The sequence below is a fragment of the Anarhichas minor genome, unplaced genomic scaffold (genome assembly GCF_050575085.1).
Source record: "Anarhichas minor isolate MPS153535 unplaced genomic scaffold, ASM5057508v1 ptg000054l, whole genome shotgun sequence".
Taxonomy (NCBI): domain Eukaryota; kingdom Metazoa; phylum Chordata; class Actinopteri; order Perciformes; family Anarhichadidae; genus Anarhichas; species Anarhichas minor.
The window spans coordinates 2,711,539-2,726,439 of record NW_027466500.1 but is presented as its reverse complement, the minus strand read 5'-3'; the positions used below and the strand labels follow the sequence as shown (position 1 = coordinate 2,726,439).

Here is a 14,901-nt window from a genome sequence, read left to right as displayed (position 1 = left end):
CACCCCCCTCTGTTTTCTTCCTTGAGTTGTTTAAACAGGAATGGTTCTTTTTGCCGTTTGGTTGAATGTTTTGAAGCATTTAGTGCTGCAGGAGGAAACCACTCGGACAGGAGTGATGTTTAGTTTCCTTTTGGCATTCATGCATGTGGCAGCCGCCGAATGCTTAACTTTGTATTCTAGCTTGCCTCTGCCTGTAACCCTTCAAGGCTTTAAGTGAAAGTTTGTGTGGTGAGGGATCTCTCTCTCTCTCTCTGTGTGTGTGTGTGTGTGTGTGTGTGTGTGTGTGTGTGTGTGTGTGTGTGTGTGTGTGTGTGTGTGTGTGTGTGTGTGTGTGTGTGTGTGTGTGTGTGTGTGTGTGTGTGTGTGTGTGTGTGTGTGTGTGTGTGTGTGTGTGTGTGTGTGTGTGTGTGTGTGTGTGTGTGTGTGTGTGTGAGAAACCCCCGTTTCTTTCTCATCCCTGACAAACTGGCAGGGGATGCAGTGAGAGTCCGAAGCGTGGTCGGTATACTTAACAGCACTCAGCGGTGACAGTTCGTGGACACGGCCCCTCAGCTTGACTGACTGCTGCATAATGGAAACAAAAGATTCATGTTGCAGTCGCTACACGAGAGTCAAACTTACAAATAGCTCGGGGGAGCCTGGGGAATGCAGGGAAATACTATCTGGCAACACGGATTCCAACGCCGGCGACAGTTGTGTCAACTGTGATCCAACAAGCGGGGACAAATGCAGCCTCTGAAACGTCAGGAAGTTTCGGGTAACACGTTTGGTAAACAGTGCGCAAATAACATGCAATTATGTCTCGTTTCACCACATGCAAATATATGATTAGACGGAGGTGGCGTTCCAAAGAGCGTTTATGTAGATAATAGGAACCTCTGCCTTTATACATTATACATGGTGGCTCGTCAGTTGTAGGAAGCCAAAGGTGGAGAGTGTTCCCTCTCATGATCAGTGGCAAGGAGGTGGATGAGGGGTACACAGGAGGAGGAGGAGGAAAGCAGTGCTTCCTGTAGGTTTACAAGATTGATGAGATGTCCTCCACTGAGAGAGAATGCGAGGGCGGGAAGAACGAGGGACAAAAGGATGCAGAACACGGGATTAACTGTTTTCCACCTGCCAATCAAAAGCCTCTCTGTGAAGCTGCACAGCCTGAGGGGGAGAACAACATGAATGTTGCAGGTTCCCCACGACATTCATCCTTTCATCCCCCCCCCTTCCGTCTCTGGACGCATTTTTACCAAGCTCCACTTATTTCTCTTTTCAGCCCTGCCTCTCTCCTGTGAACGTGCTGTTTCAGAAACTGTTGTTTTCTTGGCCACTGTCGAGTGCGAGATTTGCTTCCGCCAAAATGATCTTTTTAACTCCACGCGACTCGTTTTTGGTGTTCTACCTCACGGTGGAATGGATGATCAGTCTACATGTTTAAGTACTGCGGTGTTGGTCTTTTCATCTTTCCTGCGGTTTCGTCTGAAGGCGAAACGATGCGAGGCCTCGATGCCACTAGGTGGTGTGAGTGCTCTGACCGCAGTGCCTGAACAGCTGAAGTGAAATGAACACGCATCTACATATATTTGCCGTGCTAGCAAACACACACACGCATCTTCTCATCAGTGGTGTTGCCTACTGATTCCCACTCAAGCTGTAAGAGCTCTGCTGTCTTTGGTGAGATAAACCGCCCTCGCCTCGCTGAAGCAGGCACACACACACACACACACTCCTGCACGAGCAACAGGATGGTGAAACATTTATGAAGAGGCTAGTTGCTTTGCTGGTCAACAACAATCTTCTTCAGCAAATTAAAACCAAGCTGTCTCATGTCGGGAACATGTCGCCGCCTGTGTACCGACACATCAGACGGACTGGAGACGTGGAGAAGCCTTCAAATCTTGAATTCTGCAGAGCTGTGAGTGCTTTTGATGATAGTTATGTGGGTTAAGATTAAAAAAAATAATAATAATAATTCAATCTGGCTTTTAACTTTCAGAGAAGGTTTTTTCATATCGCCACATATTTAACACATTTAATTCTTCAAGGATCCTCTTTTAGATGATCAACTGGAGCATTTAGGCATAGAGGAATCAGGCTTTTAAAACAGCACTGGAAGAAGTACTAAGAGCTGTTACGCATGTAAAAGAAACAATGTAAAAACGTCCTTTACGAGTACAAGCTATATATACTGTATGTATGTATGTAGGAGTGGTTCCCATGATAATGAATGGTGACTGTTGACCTCACCGGTCAACTCAGGGCAGCTTTGTGACCGCAGAGTTGGTCATGTGAGAGTTCAAAAATAGTCTTCATTACCAATTTAACACTACGTCCTCTAAAATGATGGTTTGGTCACATTGAGGACACTTCAGCTGATGTAATGTGTCCGTGTTTACTCGGTTTTCAGGCACTTCCATATTAGTAAGCTCCAAGTTGAAAATTGGAGCTTTCAGAAAAATCTGATTCCCAGTCATGATTACGACTTTGAAGTGGTCATAAATGCCATTTACAATTCAGAAGCTCATATTTACGGTAACTCCGATATGGCATGAACGCCACATAAGCCCCAAACCCATTAATTTCTACTGAGGACGTGGCCTAAAAATTACAGGCAATTTTTTGTTTGTTTCCTTAATAACCCTGGGCAGTGGAGGTTTTTGCAAACGTTATTCAAACATGAAGAAGTAGTGCACTTGTTAGGGGACTATTTAATGTTGTAGATTCTGTGCGTTTTAATGGCAGCAGGATCGACTCTAATAAACTACATCCCCCGTGTTCAACATAATGGAGGCACATGTCACGTGTTTTTAATAGTGTTGGATCATCTATCAGTCGATAATTGTTCGTAGGATGAATTCATGGTTGGTTTTATTCTTCTTAATGGCATTTTTCACAAGAAAAATCTAGAAAATCACAAAGCATAAAAAAAAGTACTCATTATGCAGATGTCTTCTTTCAGTGTTTTTATTTTCGTAATAAATTATTGATGCGGCTGCATTAACAAGTTTGCAATATTTTAATATTGTAGCTGCTCAGGGTGACGCTAATGAAGCAAACTTTGTATGATGTTTGGGTGTTTATTATTTGTTCTTTTGAAGAATAGTTTAATCCGGCTAATGCGGCTGTCCGCTTCCATCTGGTCCCGTCCTGTGCAGCACGTTGTGCATCGCACCAAGTTAGATCAGCCCATTTCTGTTCCCATGTCAAAGTTCTCCACCAGGTTTTCTTTTTTTTTTTTCTGGCCTCCCTTGTTACCTCTTTCCAGGTGGAAAGGTCAAAGAAAATGCAATAAGTATCTCTGATCTGTACTTAACAACAGTGCTTGAGTAATTGTACTTGGTTACTTTGCACCACTGCTGTTAAACCAAGAGCAACTCTTCCCTCTAACTACTGCGCTTCAATTTGGACGTCAGGACAGATTAAGTCAGAGGGTAAACTGTGGCTGCACCGAGCACATTATCTTGAAACTGCAGGGGAACTTGGAGCCAACCCGGAGCCTCGCACTGTCAACCGAATGAAGAACTTTGCACTCGACCACACAGCAGAGCGCTGACGGACCCGACACTCGCTGATTTGTGTACGAGTCTTGAATTATTTCGCTTTTACTACAAAGGATTTATTCGAACAGTTTGTCCACCGGTGCTGCTCTATTCTGCTGCAACAGCACACTGTGTTCTGCAACCCAAACAGGACATTTCCACTGGTGTCTTGTTTACACACACACACACACACACACACACACACACACACTTGCAGGTTTAGGTACACACGGTCGATCGGGTGAATGAAAACACACACAGGCCTGCAAACACCTCGCAATAAAAGCAGCAAACAAAGGCACAACAACATGTGCACCGTGTCAAGTGTGTAAACACACTGCCACAAATACATTCATCCTAACGGAACAAAGCCAGTGCACAATGCTCTCTGCTCATACACCTGCAGATAGCTCTTCTTGTTTAAGCTCAACCCTTGAATCACTGAGTGGCAGGACGGAAAGGCTCGGCAGCCCATCTGTATTCCTGACTGTGCGTGACCTGCACTCTAACGGATGGGCTTTGTCCACAGGCGAGCCAGATGAGGAGCAGAGCGGAGTGGTAGTATTACTACCCCAACACTGCCCCTGCCTTTTGCTATTCTCCACCTCCAGGCTCAGTCTGCCTTCTTTCCGTCTGTAGTGGCTGGTTAGCGTGGGTATCAGCAGGGCTGCTGGTTGTGCGTGAGTTTATGCCTGTCCATCTGGGTGTATGCATTAGGGCTGGAAGCAGTGTGTGTGTGTGTTTTTGTGTTTCAGACGGACATTGCAGACTCCTTCAGTTGATCCCTGTGTCAACTGCAAATTGTTTCATTTCAATTCATGGCATAAATCACGAACACAAACTTACATATTCACCAGGAAATTCCCACAATATACCCTCAGAATACACATTGACAAATCAGCAGCTGAATATTACCAGATTTTCTTTTGCTTTATATTTAAATGTTCATATATATTTTTTGGACTCAAGCCAACCCTAAGGCTGGTTGTTGTGTGAAAGCAGGCTAAGTGTGTGGGTTGGGTTGTGGGAACGTTATGAGGAGCTCAGGGACACTTGCTCATTCACAGCAGCTGTGCCTGTGCGCTGGTCCTGAGATCATAACACCGAGGGGGAGTCGGAGAGAGATTTGTCCAACAGAGGGAATAAATTAATATCAATTAACAAGACACCTAAAAATGTATCTTGCCGTGCACAACATTGACTATTTCCCGGCTGCAAAATAGGAGTGAGTGAGGCGAAGCATGCCTGTACTTATTATCTTGACATTTTGCCAAGTTATTTGAAGGTCAATTGGGGAGATTTTTACAGGAAACGTAGCGAGAGAAAGAGGTCGATGACATGCAACAAAGATCCTTTGCTTAGATTTGAATCACTTATCTTGGATGCAATTATTGTATTCTATTGCTGTATTTTAGATCCCTAGTCCTCCATGGTGTCGGCCACGTGTAACAACTGAAACACCTTATTATTCACAGTAGTTAGTAGACAATAGGGTTCAGGTTCAGGTTTTCTTCAGTGGAAGATTATCTCTAATGGCTGTTGTATATTATATATTTTTAGTGTGTTGTTTTATGAACATATGATGCAGCTAATAGCAAGTGCAAGCAGGATTGAACATCATATAATTCAGTTAAGACTTTAGGGGACAAGCTCTCCATGCTAGCAAGCTTGTTAGCTTAGTTGCTTATGTGGGACTAAGATATTCACAAGCGTGTTAGTTTAGATGCTAACAGTAAAAAACAAAACAAATTTCTTAAGCAACTAGCACATTCGTTAGCTTTGCTGCAAACGCGGCACAAGCTCAGAAGTCCCTATAGGTTCCTTTCTCTTGTCTGCAAACAGTTCCCCTTTTGTAAATGCGTCGTGTTTTCCACAATGAGACTACTCTAACAGACTGGGTGACATGTTTATAGTTGCAACTATGTCTGTCAGTATTCACAGATGACGCTTCAGTTGGGAAACAAGGATAAAAAGCTGTGAGGTGCTGCTGCAATTTCCAGGGTGTCAATAAACATATCGTCAGACTGTCAGTCCTTTCAGCTATCTGGGAGGATTTTTGAGCGATGGCGTACCTGTGAATTACAGAGATAGAGGGATAGAGGGAATGTCTGTTGTTTTTCCTGCTTGTTTAGAGGACAGAAGTTATTCTAAATACAGGTATCTAAGGTATTGAGTAGGTTGTCAATCACCTTCTTAAATGCTACAATAGAAAAAGTCAATTTTATATAAAAAAAAAAAGAAAAGCTGCAGCAGCCACATCTGCACTATTTCCTCCCCTCTAGTCTCTCAACTCTGACTGTCTGTCTCTCCCCCACTTTCCCCCGTAGTGGTCTTTCCTCTGTCTTATGTATTTCTTTCTCACTTAGCCTGGCTGTTTTGTTTTTTTGTTGTTGCTGGAGATCTAAGTGATTAACTGCCATTGTGAGGCATTTTAGGGCATGCCAGCCCAACTGGAGACCCCTGTGGCTTCAGAAAAGCAAATCAAAACAGCAGCAGCACAAGCCTCTAAACGGAGGTTTGAAGACCTCCTTTTTTCCGATCTAACGGTCCCTGTGATTCTTCCCCGGAGGCTGGCGTTCACTGAGGCACAACTTTCAATGCAGCACTAAGAGATGACAAGACGAAAACGGCATTTTGATACTGAAGCTGCATTCGATGGCGAAGGTTCGGTTGCATTATTCATACGCAGCAGATGGCAACATCTCCCAAATATCATTACCCTTACACCAAATATTTCACAAACACAGAGAGGAAGCCAGCGCACTAAAGCTGCACATGAGTTAAAAAGCAAATAGCGTGTCAGACAATGCTGCTCCAGTTGGCAGATTTTAAATTTCTTTGTGCGTGTAGGAAGTACATCAGAGCTGAAAGACTCGGTATTTGCATTATCTTGCATAATTGAATCTCTGAGTAACTTGGATGGAATTAATATTAATCCTTTCCTGTGGCAGGGTGCCCTGGAAAGGCTGTAGCGCCTGGGGGGGAACATAAAGACACTTAGTGGGAATAACATGCCCAGATCCTCTTCAAGTAAAACAGTCAGCAGCACGGGGAAGGTGTCTAAACCGAGCTTTGCAAGGGTTTGATTTTAAAACCAACTTTGCGGTTAGTTATACAGCACTTTGCTCTGTAGTCTGCAGAGGACGTAAGATTTCCTGGAGGGATTTGCTGAAACCTTTCAATGTAGAAACGTGTGAAGGAAACGAGAGGGAGCTGTCATCACAGGCCTAGGGACTAAAAACTTAAGACTTTTCTTTTCTTTATGCATACTTTCCATTAAGATCAGCTGATAAAGCTTTAAGGTAATACTTTACTTTAACTCCTCTATCATTGCTAAGCAGTCTTGTCACATTATAATCAAGCTGTAAACTGGTATAAGAATAGTTTCTAAATATTCATGTTTTTGTAAAAAAAAAAAAATGTATCGCTGTTTAATGAATGATTGATAACACAGTATAAGATAGCTATGATAATGTTTAATGATGACACACATGACCAAATCCTTACATGTATTAACTCTTTATACACACAAAAATTCACAGGCGGGTTTATAACTTTAAAATATGTTTAAAACACATGTTGAGCTTGAGGGAATACAATACATAGCTGCCACTATGATTATGTGAAATGTGTTAACATTATGAAAAGGGGAAATCTAGGTAAACCTATTCCTTGTTGGTGGACGGCAACGGTACTCCTGAGATGCGTCTTGTCGGCTACAAAGGTAGAGGAAGAATAAAGAGAAAATAAGGAAACTGTGCAACTTTTAAAAACAGTTAAGCCCCCGAGGGCGAGTAAAAGTTTGTGGTTTTGCTTTTAAAAAAGGAAAGCATTGATCTGGGAGTATTTTGTCTCCTCTGTCGCTAAGTGGAATATGTTTTGCATTTTTATTTAGCTTGAATGGATTCGCTATAGGATTTTCTTAACACTCTAAACTGAGTTTTCACTCATTTTCTTTCAGGACCCTGTTTTGGATTTCCCTTTAAGCTGCTGACACTTGCACACAGGCAGTTCATTCCCTGTGAGAGAGTTAACAGTTTAGAGCGAGGCAAACTTTCGGGTCGGTATCTCCCAAGTGTGATATTTTGCTCCTAGCCTTACTGATTACAACTTCTAGTTTTCAAGTCTACAACTTATTCTGATGTTGACTGTATGTTGGGATTTCTAGCCCCACTCCTCATCGCTCCACTTCACGTCCTGCAGACAACTTGCATTCATCATCAAAATCAAAATGTCCTTCAGATGTATAATAAGGAATCCGGGGAGAAGGTAAAGTAATTTTACTAGCACAACACATATTAACAACACATATAAACTTGTATACAAGTAGAAGATTGGTGTGTTTACCAGAGCCTGAATGGATTGAAGAGATGATAAACACCCTCTAGGTACAGTATACGTACTCCTCACTTCAGCGTTGTTACCTTCTCTATCTTCAGGTGACTCATTTTCCTGTCTTCGCTGCATTGTGAGGAGCACATTATGAGGAAATTCAAAATCCTGCGTATGCTGAAGAGAGCTCCCCCGCTATCACAATTAAAGCAAGGCTCCATAATAAATAACAATGTATCATGCTTATTTTAGGACCTTGGGTATAGCTGTAGTTCTAATTTGTAAACATGATTGACTTCCCTCAAGACAAAAAATGAAAGATTTATGATTTTATGCTGTGATGTAATTTACAAAGAGACAAAATCATTGGCATCCTCAATTCATTAAATTATATTTTTAAGCCATGGTTAAATAAAAAGTGATAGAAATAGATAAATATAATAAAAGTATAGTCCTGTTTTGGATGTTAAAATTGTTGAGACAAAACCACAGTTCATAAGCAAACAATAATACAAATGGTGCAAAATGTGTACTCAAAGGAAAAATCTTCTTAGTGGTGTAAAAAAACAACTAGTTTGCAGTTCTGAGTCCATTTCTACTGTGTTTGGACTTGAGTTTGAACACCAGGCATTTGGTTTGCAGCTGTAGTGTTGACAAAAATGCATTTTCAGTCATCCAAAGCAACATAATTATAGGGTTTTAGGATTCTTTAAACATTATTTTCTTTTAACAGTTTGCACCAACAGTCAACAATCATACAGGGAGAGTTTTATCCATATACTTTATATCATAGCAGAAGGCGAGATGCCAACTTCCCCTCCAACAGCACCAGTAACAGACCGTGATGCAGATGAAAAGACATGCAGTGTTTGAGTAAAACATATAGTTTTCTTTTCAACGGTCAATGTCCTGGCCTCGTTATGCATTACTGTATCACTGGTTCTCTCTCCACTGTTACCCACAGCTGAATTTCACACATTTTTTCCTACAATTTGTTGGAAGTCTGAAGTACAAATGTAGCCAAGACATTTTTAGGCAAATAGGGAAAATAGTAGAGTCCATATAATATACTGAGTGAGCAGCACGGATTTGTGGCATGTGGTACTTACTGCACACTGTCATCCTCTGCAGTGGTGAGAGGTAATTGAAATAATGTTCACACTACACCAAAAAAACGAAAGTGCCGTTGTGGATGGTTGAGGAGAAGGCTGTAATTTTCGATGAGTGAAAACACAAACATGGTGTGAAACTTATTTCCAGTTTTTTGGACTGCACTGAACACTGAACTGGTTGCTGTGTCCTTTTTAATACTCCACCATACAGATCAATGGATGTATCAAGCTTTAACAACATCCAGCTTGGACATTTCTGTTTGACATTTGAATTGCACAGTACAGTATATTGTGGACTTACTTGTGATTTCTACCATCACATTATTTAGTCTCACACTGAAAACATGCAGTCGCGATCACAGCCAGACAAGCAGCTCTGTGAGGTTGTACACAACTTTGAGCTAAATGCTAAACTTCAGCATGTTAACATGCACATCATGGCAATGACATGCTGATGTTGAATACTTGCCATGTTAGTTTAGCATGTTAGCGTGCTAAATCTGAGGCTGATGGAAATTTTAATAGTTTTACTGCTATTTGGTCATGAACCTATGATTTGTGAAGTGAGTGTTGGGAAAATTGAAAATGTGACTTAAAGGGGACATATTGCTTGTGCACATACGTTTAGGTATCTGGAGTTCCTACCAACCCACAAACTGTGAAATACGACAACAGTCAGTTTTTTGTGGGCTGCCAAGATCAGAAAGATTCAATAAACCATTCAGATTTGTCTCCACTTCCTATGTCATAATATACCGCCGTCCATCTCCACCCTTCGGTTTGAGAACTATCGCAAAGGTAGACCATATTTTCCTCGCAAGCCAGAGAGCAGACTGGGCCTTTTCTAGTTTGGGGCAGACACTAAAACGGAGCATTTCAGACAGACGGTAAATAAAGTATAAGAAAAATAGTGTTTTTTTAAACATTGAAGCATGTAAACATGTTGTAGAAACCTGATATGAAGTATGAACCTGAAAATCAGCACGATATTACCCCTTTAATGACTTCGCAACATGAAAAGTTATTGTAAATTCCTCCTGAAGGGGTTGTGGATGTCTAAATCAAATTTCACACCAATCGATGCACTACTTGAAGAGACATTTCACTGCAATCCACAGATGTGAACCTCATTGTGGCATTAGATAAAGAGTCAGGGGATCCAATCAAATAAGGATAACGTAGCATGAATGTTTGGAGAAAGTTTTATTGCAGTCCATCCCAATAGTTGTTGAGATATTTCAGTCTGGACCAAAGTTGTGGACCGACTAGTGCCATCCCAAGAGGCATGCTGCTATTGTGGCTAAGAATTGGACTTTTCAATAGTTTAGAAGTGGCCTTTATGCCTGTTGGCCTTCATGTCATCATGAGCCGATGAACGATCATATTAAATAAAGATGGCCTGGTCAACCCATCACAAGAAAACCCATCGCTCTGTATTTCTAATGCGCCGCAGCGGGCAAAGAAACAAATGTGTTTGGAAATGCTGACAAATGCTGAGCGCTAAAACACATTTGTTTTTGGTGGCTGCTGTGCAGTTTAAAACTACGGAGTGATGAACAACCAACCAGCTGCAGCGATGTAATAAACTGTCCTCTCTTTTCAAACTGTAAGGCACACATCTTCATTTTGAATACATTTACATACTCTCTCTGTTCATTAAATCTCTTATTTTTTTCTCAAACAAATGTACCTAAAAAGAAGCCTGGAATATACTGGAAGTGACTACAAATCAAGCAGAGTAGGGTTTCTATTTGCCTTACAGCAAGAAATAAACATGGGAAATATGAATTTGCTCTGCTCCATGGTTACATTGCTCCATACAGCCAACAGCTCTGGGGATCAGGAATCTTTGCATTGAACGAGTTAATTAATAAGATCTGAGCCATAAGACCTCAAGGGGCGAAGAGAATGACGAGTCTACTTAACATCTCAATCACATCTCTGGATAAAAATGTCAAAGAAAATGTTGCGTTTGTGGAGGGAAACTCACTTATTCCTGTCGCACAATCAATATGATCCAGGAGGAGGTCTCATCTGCTTGTAAAGGTAAACCTATGCATCGTCTATCTTCAGAGTGTTTCCATCATCGATCAATGCAAGGCAACATGATCGTTGCCGACACTTTGCTCTACCTCTATAAGAGTCGAGGTGAGTCTGCCAGGCATGAAAACATTTTAAACTGAGGTTGCCGGTGTTAAAATGGCTTTGTTGTTCTTATCCATGCGTGACTAAAAACATTTGCATGGTAAATCCAGACAACAATGTGGGCCTCCCTTGCTCTCCCTAAGCTCCTGCTTGCATGAAGAGAGCTTGGTAGACTTTGCAAAGTTCATTTAAAGTTTCAGCATCTCTGCTCTGATTATCCTCGCTTGTCCAGGCAGAGCTACACCTGAACCCCAAAAACTCCAAATCTGTCCTAACAAACAAGCTACGCACCAGCAGAAGAACACATAGTTGTTTTTCTCTCTCTTCCCGCCCTTCCCCTTCCCCTTCGCTTTTGTTTCTGACTACCTCACACATTCTTATTAATTCTCACAATCACAGTGTTTGCAGTGTTTCCAAACACTTTTCCCATATTCTGCTCTTGCTATCACTCAGACAGCACAAAGTATTGCCATAGACGGCTGAAACAAGAAGTCACGAAACATGTTGAAGAGAGAAAACTCTTGCTTTTTGCACTCAATTGTCACCTACTGTGAATGCAATTACATGTGCATGTCTCCCATTTGATGTGAACTCCTTTTGTTGTGTGTCATCTCTGTGTTTTCTTTGTTTTCATATGAATGTACTCTGTGTTCTTGTGTGCGTGCGTGTGTGTGTGCGCGTGTGCGTGTCTCGTTGGTTGCCATGGAAGCAGCTGCAGTGGTGGGTGTTAATGTTAGACAAACACCCCCTGCATGTTCCTCTCACTGACCCCTCTGACCTGCTCCTCACAAGCACGGTTTATGAATGGTTGTGACAGTGTGTTTCAAAATGTGAAGCCTTTTGTGTGCTCTTACAGTCACATGTATTTGGACAGAGAGAAACAATGTGTCAAAGATGACATCCAGAACAAAGTTATACCATCCTGCTCTCCTTTTGACCTCCACACACACACACACACACACACAGAGTCGTATGCACTATTAATGCTCTCATCTATTTTAATTGCCCTCTCAGCTTCAGCTCACCGGCCCAACCTCCTGCTGGGATGCTGCACTTGATTCCAGGCCTGCCGGGCGTTTGGGCTCAGCGACGATAACTGCAGTCGAAGCACAGACTCGCACTGTAGTGAGGGTTTGGTGACAGCAATGCTGCTGACCGATGCATGGTGATCAGATATCAGGGGTTCTGTCATGGTTGAGAAAAGGTATTTGGGTTATAGATGTGCGAGGAACACCTGGGGAGGACATGCACGAGTCCTCTGATTCAGTGGAGCAGTCGACTCGTTAGCTCTTAACGAGACAGAAACAGAATGTACGCTGCACCGCGTGAAATCACTCATCAAACAGCTAATTTCATTAAGGTCGCCTCAGGAATGCCATAATGATCCCTGTGAATTAAACAATAATTTGATCACCGATGGAATGATGTAACAGTAAATATGTAAAATGATTCGATGCTTTGCAAGGTGTCCAAAATACTTTGCATGTCTCACTTTCATAGAAAAGCAATGTGAACACCAGCCTTCTTCAGTAGACCCCTGTGCATGCTTAATGCGGCAGAATGCATAAACATTTCCTTTGAGAGAAACACATTTTCCTTTAAAGCTGTTCTACAGGATGTTAACGCGGAGCTGCCTTAACGATCGGTACCGTAACGCAAAACTGATTATGGGGGAGTGCAAGCAGTTTGAGATGTATCATCAGCTTGACCACACAACCGGTCAGCATTGATGCCAAGGGTTATTAAAGAAGGATAAGTCACGCTGCGCAAGTGTTCAAAAGTACCCAGCACTTGTAAGGATTCTGGTAAAAGGGTGATTGGGCTCAGAAGCAAGACAACAGGGAAGGTCTATGTGGTTGAAATTCAAAGCATCAACATCAGGCAGGAAGTCAACAAAGGCAGCTAAATCCTAAAAGGGAGCAGGCGGGGATACAAGAACAGAGGCCGGACCACCGTGCCGACCGTGGCAAAATAATCTGGCAAAGAGCCAGTATCTGTGAGCGGGTATATATGCTGGGAAGCTGGTAAAGGGAATCGGGAGCAGGTTGGCAGGCATGTGGTGATGAGCTGAGTGGAATGGCTGGGGCAAGGCAGCGAATAACAAAGTCTGAAAGGAAATGTTGGAAACTGGAAGGAATAGGAAACTGAGTCATTACAATGAAGCTGTTGCTTTGACAAAACTGGGAGACAACATTGTATATTCCAGCAGACAAATTCAAATTCTTAAATTAGACTAAACCAAGCACCCTTTTTTAGGAAAAATTATTATTACCAATAAGTGTGTATGATCAAGGTCTGTAATGTAGATCACAAGTTAGACACTGTGTTAATAAACCCATTTTTTAATTCCTAACTACTTTCTCAATGAATCATTCCTAATTAGCTCTGAATCAGCTACTTAATGGCACACAAGGAATAATCAATCATGACTTGCTTACTACGCACACGTGATTTCTATTTTCATGCCTCCTCGAATAAAGCAATGTATCATGAGCTTTCGAGGAACAGTTGTTACTTTATGGGTACCTCATCATTACGAAATATTTCTGTGCATCATCCGACCAAACTAACAAATTAGGTGCTGATTATCTTTTCTTTCTAGGGACTGCCTCAGGATTTTGTTTGCTTTATTCTTATAATGTTGCCAAACATCTCTCGCAGAGTCCAATACTATCAGGCACCCACGATAAATAGTTTGATTTGACTGCGTGATTGTTATTTTTGGCTGCATGCCTTTTCTTCTCTCATGTTTTTAATTAATTTTAAACCTCCCTATCTCCATCTTCGTCTCCTCCTGTTTTATTGCCGTGCTGTCACTCAGTACGCCGATCACACCAACGCTCAGTCTGGGCCTCACCTGAAGTCATGCCGCGCTATAAGACCAAAATAGTGCTCAACCTCACAGGACCTTTTGAAATATATTGTGAAAATCCAATGGGCATCTGTGATGAAAAAAAAAAAAAACTTGAGCTTTCATGTTGAGGCTTCAGAAGCAGTGACGATGATTTCCACCCTGCAGTAAACTGAGATTTGGTTCAGGAGAGAGATGGAAGAAAAAAAGCCCCCCCGACTCACTTAATGCAGAAGTGGAGAATCAGGGTTTAGGGGACACTCAGTGATCAAGAAGCTTCAGGATGTTCAATCAAACACAGACTCAACTCTGATGAATCTATCATGAAATTGACCTGGATATTTCGGATTCTTTGATGCTGAGATTGCAGTGAATGGTGCATAGTCCACCCAAAGCACGGTGAGTAGATGTGTTACCGAGGGCTCATTAGAGAGCGTGCCTGTCACTTTAAAAAAAGCATTGCATTATGGGTACATCAGTCTGCTTAAGTGAGTGACATGTGTCAAACTAACTCCTGGCAAAATGTTCAAAATGCTAATAGTTACAGAACATCTTGCAATGACTGCAAACAGGTGAGTCACATACTTTATTACCGATAAGTTGTTTTACAAGACAAAAGGCTTCAGGACCATTAAGCTGATTTGGCAAATGTATCTTGAACACTTTCTCACCTCCAAAAACCAAAACCATACAGAAACAATAAGCAAGTAGGACACACTTGTCAACAAGGATTCTCTAAAAGGCTGACATCTTAGTGGCTTGCTGTATATTTGTGTCACTACATCTGAAGTTCACACAGGTGTTTTCATTCAGCCTGGCTGATTAGTTAACACCTGTGAGGTTGTAACATGAACGCGCCCTGGCTTTAAGAGATGTTGAACATGGTATGTCTGATTATCTCATGAAGAGGTTCTTATCCAAAACCAGGCAT

The 14,901-nt window shown here is 41.9% G+C and overlaps 1 long non-coding RNA gene across 1 annotated transcript; it reads left to right on the top strand.

The window, feature by feature from the left end:
* Nucleotides 1–3,719: 3,719 nt before the first annotated feature.
* LOC142931839 (uncharacterized) lies at nucleotides 3,720–13,472 on the top strand. Its single transcript, XR_012947418.1, has 2 exons — nucleotides 3,720–7,254; nucleotides 7,492–13,472. It is a non-coding gene; the product is annotated as an uncharacterized LOC142931839 (long non-coding RNA).
* Nucleotides 13,473–14,901: the final 1,429 nt, after the last annotated feature.